The sequence below is a fragment of the Primulina tabacum genome, chromosome 1 (genome assembly GCF_025594145.1).
Source record: "Primulina tabacum isolate GXHZ01 chromosome 1, ASM2559414v2, whole genome shotgun sequence".
In the NCBI taxonomy this organism is placed as follows: Eukaryota; Viridiplantae; Streptophyta; class Magnoliopsida; order Lamiales; family Gesneriaceae; genus Primulina; species Primulina tabacum.
Window position 1 is genome coordinate 57,480,504 of NC_134550.1, and position 6,741 is coordinate 57,487,244.

Consider the following 6,741-nt stretch of genomic DNA (forward strand, 5'->3'; position numbering starts at 1 on the left):
ATTAATTGCCTGTGGAGTCATTGTCTGCTGTAGTGTCTATTACTTCTCCATTGGGAAGTGGTCTTATATCTGTGACTTCAGTTAGACATTGCATGTTACAGTTTGAAGGACGCGAGATTGAGCTAGATTGTGTTGTACTTGGTCTATCTGATTTTGATTGTATTGTTGGAATTGACATGTTAACCAAGTACCGAGCCATCGTAGACTGTTTTCACAAAATTGTCAAATTCAGACCTGAGATGACAGAATAGTGGAAATTCTACGGTAAGGGTTTCAGATCACGGATTCCCTTAGTATCTGCTTTGACTATGAATAGATTGTTGCAACAAGGAGCAGAGTGGTCCCTTATTTATTCAGTAGATTTACTGAAGCCGAGCCTAACATTGGCAGATCTGCCAGTGGTTTGTGAATTTGCTGATGTATTCCCACAGGAAATTCCAGGGTTGCCTCCAGTTCGAGAGGTAGATTTTAGCATTGATCTTGTGCCAAGTACTGTCCCTATATCTAGAGCTCCGTATAGGATGACACCTATTGAATTGAAAGAATTGAAAGCATAGTTAGAAGATCTTCTGACCAAGGGATACATTAGACCGAGTGTGTCTCCTTGGGGCGCACCAGTGCTATTTGTGCGGAAGAAAGACGGTTCTATGCGATTATGTATTGATTACCGGTAACTGAACAAGGCGACGGTAAAGAACAAGTATCCATTGCCTCGCATTGATGACTTATTTGATCAGTTGCAGGGATCATCTGTTTATTCCAAGATCGATCTGAGATCTGGATATCACCAGCTGCGAATACGAGATGTTGATATACCGAAGACAGCATTCCGAACCAGGTATGGACATTACGAGTTTATTGTCATGTCTTTTGGTTTAACTAATGCTCCAGCGGTGTTTATGGGGTTAATGAACCGTGTATTTCAGAGATATCTAGATGAATTTGTGATTGTATTTATCGACGACATTCTGGTGTATTCTAAGAGTATGACTGAGCATGCCGATCATTTGAGGATTGTACTGCAGACATTGAGAAATGAGAGATTGTGTGCCAAACTGTCCAAGTGTGAATTCTGGTTGAGACATGTTGTCTTCTTGGGTCATATCATATCTGGAGACGGTATTTCTGTGGATCCGAGTAAAGTTGAAGCTGTGATCAGTTGGCCGAGACCGACTTCTGTGCCTGAGATACGCAGTTTCATGGGTCTAGCAGGGTACTATAGACGATTCATCAAATATTTCTTCAGTATTGCGAAGCCGATTACCCAGTTGACACAGAAGAATACGCCATTTTTGTGGTCTGAAGATTGTGATTCTATTTTTCTAGAGTTAAAGAAGAGGCTGACCAGTGCACCTGTCTTGATGATTCCTTCAGGTACGGGTGATTTCGTTGTATATTGTGATGCATCTCACAGAAGGCTAGGATGTATTCTTATGCAGCGAGGACATGTAATCGCATATGCCTCTAGACAGTTGAAGCCTCACGAGACTCGATACCCAATTCATGATCTTGAATTGGCGGCTATCGTTTTTGTACTGAAAATCTGGCGTCATTATTTGTATGGCGAAAAAATTGAGATTTATTCGGATCACAAGAGTCTGAAGTATCTGTTTTCTCAATCAGAATTGAATATGAGGCAGCGTAGATGGCTTGATCTATGATAGGTGTGGTTTTTACGTGCTTTATTGCATTAGTTTTAGTTGTGTTTGCATTGTGCATGCATGCATTTCATTTACATTTTGTTCATTTTAGAGTAATCATTTGCATATTATCATGTCTCACTGTTGGGTGATGAATTTGCAGGAAAAATGGTCGGAAAACCAAAAATGGAGCAAAGTGTACAAAATAGAAGGCAATGGACAGAATGAGCGGCGCCCGAGCGGTAATTTTCTACCGCCCGGGCGCCAGAGATGCCTTACAAAGGCCAAACTACGGAAGAGTCGGCGCTCGAGCGGTAGTTTTCTACCGCCCGAGCGCGAATGCTGCATATCCCAAACAAGTCTACAGAAGGTGTGGCGCTCGAGCGGTACTTTTCTACCGCTCGAGCGCCAATTATTTTTGGAAAAATATCATGCGCGATTCCTTGCCTTATTTCGGAGGGATGGCTGATATGGAAGGATGGTGGACGACTTTTTGAGAGTTTTTTAGACATTATTCAACAGCAGCACAAGCCTTGGAGAGCACTTTGCGCTTGGATTGAAGATTTGAAGTTTTCCGGGCGTCGTTCTTCGCGTTTTTCGTCAACTCTAGTTTTTCTTATTTAGTTTTTATCATTTGAACTTTGTTTTGTTGATTTTCAATCATGAACTTTAGTAGCTAAACTTTAATATTTGTTGGGATTTAAGGGGATCCTACCCCAACCTTTGATTTAGTTAATTTATATTTCAAATTGTGATATGTTCTTGGTTATACTATTGTTTTATTGTGTTGTTAGAGCGTAGCTAACTTTAACGACGTTTTCATATCACGAGTGAGTTCGAGAGAATAACTAGTGATAGGATCGAGTAGTATAATCCGCGGATCTACAATTTACATAGATATATGAAATTGGATACGTGCCGATAGTCATAGTTCTAAGGGTCGAAAATTAGGGGATTTCATAAATCGAAATGCGATTCACTCTTGATAAATAATTAAAGTGTAAGTCCCAAGAAATTTATCCGGTTAATCTAAAAAGATTTGGCGATGATTATTATAATCTATTGGTGATAATTGATACGATTATAGACGGAACGGATCGGATTGGGAAAGACGAAGGAAAATCAAAAAGAGGTGCAAAAAGAGTCCCCGCGCACATGCGCGAAAATTACAGAAGCATCGGCGCATATGCGTGACGTAGATGGCGCACATGCGCGGGAGGGGCAGAATGCTCGGTGCATATGCGCGGAATTGATTGGCGCATATGCGCGAGAAGACAAAATGCTGGTTCGAACAACCGGCGCATATGCGCGACTTCGTGCGCGCATATGTGCGCAACGTGCAGAACATGCACGACGCCACTTGCCTTGCTGCATGAATGGTATGTGTGTCTATATATATATATATATATATATATTAATTATCTTCAGAATTCAGAAGGAAATCGAGAGTTGGGGAGATAAGTTTCTTCGAAGATCGGAAATTGATTTACGAGAAATCCGTCTGTTCAATTTTGAATCCGACTTCAGTACTGAGTTCCTGGCAACAACAGCTACAACTGGACGTAAGTTTTGTTACGTTTAGACATGATTTGAATTTATGATATTGTCAGAATTGAATACGAATCCGATATAGTGTTTCTGCTACAGTAGGCATTGTATAATTGAAGTCAGATTAAAGAATAGACTGTTTATACAATTGTTATGATTTTCAGAGTAAATTTGATTGAGATTCGATATCAGATTGGTAGTATTATTCAGATTTTGGAGTTGTAATGATACTGATTATGAATTCTGGTATTATATCTGTGATGTTGAGATTGACGGGGTTATCGAGACCGTATTGTTATGCCGTCGAAACATCAGTTGATTGATATTGATCAGATTCAGTATTGAGTGGGATTGTATTGTTATGTCATTGACATTAATCAGATTGTGTTTGATTCGAGTGTTGATCAGAACAGGTTTTGAATCGAATTACATACTGATACAGTATCTATGCTATTGTCATTGTCAGATTTGGATATGGACAGATTGGGATACGAGACTTCGTCTTCATCAGATCGTGAAGAGAAAGGTATAAATTGATGTAATTGGGAGATCGACTTGAGTTAGATTTTACTCAAGTTTCCCTAAACCACATACTTGTATGGTATTGTTTTTATACCTTTGTGTTTTATTAATTATGTTTATTCTGTTGAATTAGAAGTAGAAAGCAGAGAGCTATTGAGTAAGAGTCACTGACAGAGGGGTTAGATTTGACAGTATAGTCACTGACCCATTGCACATTGTCAGACTAGGCTTAGTCTTGGTAGATACGCCAAGGCACTGGACGTTTGGTGTATCGATATGCTTAAGATACAGATATTGTTCTTATTGTAGATTATTCGATACAGCTAGACCAAAGTCCAGAAATAAGAACGTACCGCCACCGCGACTGGTAGTAGTAGGTGGGAGACTTGTTACGTTCTTATTCACCGAGATCCTTAGATTAGAATGAGAGATGAATCGAGTCTTAGATATTGAGACTAGAATTTGATTTACAGATCCGTATTGATTTACGTTCGTAGATTACGACTCATGTTTTATTTACATATTAATATTGATACATGTTGTTCGATTATGATACACGTGAGAAGATATAATTCATGCTTTTATGTTAATTCAGTTAATTGCATGTATACATTGTTTATACTGGGATTTATTCTCACCGGAGTTATCCGGCTGTTGTCTTGTTTGTATGTGTGCATGACAACAGGTGGGACAGGATCAGGGTCAAAAAGATGATAAGAGAAGACGAGTTTAGAGTGGTGATTCCGGACTTGGATATAGATAGGTTTTTATTACTGGATTGTAGTAGTTAAACCTTAGTTGAACTAGATGCATGTTGTACAGGATTTGTATTATTATACTGGTTTGTATAACAGCATGATTTCATTACCTTCCGCATTTAAAAAAAAAATTAAACCCTGTTTATCTTAATTGATAATTGAATCCCAAAGATGATTAAGAAGATGATTTGCGTCCGGGTCCCCACATAAAGACATTTAATTACTTCATTGAGTAGAATTAGTTTGGCATAGCTCGAGAGAGTGTGTTCAATTGAATAGGAGATCCTGTCGGAAGCATACAAACACGATCGAACGAATTAACAAATTAATAAGGGGTAGGTGAACCAGAATTCCCAACAAATTCATTTATCATTGAAATTTAATCAATTGATCTAGCATTCATATTTCATCTTTAAATTCTTGAACTTGTTTATTTAGTTTTATTAGTTATAAAACAATCACTCAACTTTCGTTGCTAAAGTTTTAATAACTGGAATAATAATTGTTAAACACAGTCTTCAATGGAACGATACTCGTACTCACGTACACTATTCTATTACTTGACATCGTGCACTTGCGATTAAATTTTGAGCATACAAAAACATATTTTTATTGAGGATATCACAGTGCAAGTTTTGCTCGATCAAGTTTTTGGCGCCGTTGCCGGGGACTGTTAATCTACAATTTTATTTTTAGTTATTTTCTTTAGTGTTATTTTATTTGTCTTGAGCTAACACTCCATATTTTATTCCAGATATCTTGTCTGGTGCATGCCAAAGTCACTTAACGTGGAGCTTGAGTTTGATCCTGAAATTGAAAGAACTTTCCGCAGGAGAAGACAGCAGCAGAGGCTAAAAGAACTGATGGAGAGGCAGTTGAATGATCAAGAGGAGGAACGTCGTGAAGATAGACATGTGGAGATACCGCGTCGCATACCAATGCTGGAGTATGCCCAACCTTCTTTGGAGGGTGCACGCCCTAGCATTGTGAGGCCTATTGTGCGGGCAAATCACTTTGAAATCAAGCCAGCCATAATCCAGATGATTCAGAACACAGTCCAATTTGGAGGAACTGCAATAGATGACCCAAACACGCACATCGCGGATTTTCTTGAAATTTGCGATACTTTTAAATTCAATGGAGTTTCTGATGATGCTGTTAGGTTGCGTTTATTTCCTTTCTCTTTACGTGATAAAGCTAAGGCATGGTTAAATTGTTTGCCTGTAGGGTCGATCGCTACATGGGACGACATGGCGAATGCCTTTCTCATCAAATACTTCCCTCCCTCCAAGACCATGAAGCTGCGGGCAGACATTACAACATTTTCTCAATTCGATCAGGAGTCTTTATATGAGGCATGTGAACGCTTCAAGGATCTACTACGAAGATGCCCACATCACGAGTTACCACTTGGGTTAGTCGTTCAAACATTTTATTATGGTTTGCTTACTCCTAACCGTACTATGATAGATGCGGCTGCTTGTGGAAACCTGTTGAGAAAGACCGCGGAGGAAGGATATGAATTGTTAGAGGAGATGGCTGCTAGCAGCTATCATCCTCAATCTGAAAGAAACAACCAGCGGAAGAGTGCAGGAGTTCACCAGGTAACTGATTTTTTTGCTATTACTGTACAACTTGATGCTTTAAACAGGAAACTAGACAGCTTGAATGTGGGTGGCACGGCGATGTGTCTTCAAGAGATATTCTTTGAAAAGTGTGGAGGGGAACACTATGCGAAGGACTGTCAAGATGACAATCCATTCTATGTGCAAAATGAGGCACCAGTGAATCAAGTGGGAGTCCAAAACCGCCCAAGGAATGACCCTTATTCGAACACATACAATCCTGGGTGGAAGCAACATCCCAACTTCTCATGGGGCGGTCAAAACAGCCAGAATCGACCGCAAGGAGGACAACAATATGGGAAACAACCGATGTACAGATCCGATCCTCTTAGAGAAGAAAAGTCCAACTTGGAGCAAATGATGTCTAAGTTTATTTCATCCACTGAAACTAGACTTCAAAACCAAGATGCATCGATAAAGGGGCTCGAGAATCAAATTGGACAGTTGGCAAAGATGATAGCAAGTAGAGAGCCGGGCACCTTGCCAAGTAATACCGAGACTAACCCAAAAGAGCAAGTGAAGGCCATTGAGTTGAAGAGTGGGAAAATTTTGGAGTCAAAGGGAAAAGAAAAAATTCAAATACCGGATGAACTGACTAAGACATCCAAAGGTAAGTCTTCTAACTCTACACCAGCACCCACTGCACAA

At 39.6% G+C, this 6,741-nt stretch overlaps 1 non-coding gene across 1 annotated transcript; it reads right to left on the reverse strand.

Moving 5' to 3' along the window:
- Window positions 1-5,767: 5,767 nt before the first annotated feature.
- Window positions 5,768-5,873, reverse strand: LOC142521240 (small nucleolar RNA R71). The gene has a single exon (XR_012814108.1). It is a non-coding gene; the product is annotated as a small nucleolar RNA R71 (small nucleolar RNA).
- Window positions 5,874-6,741: the final 868 nt, after the last annotated feature.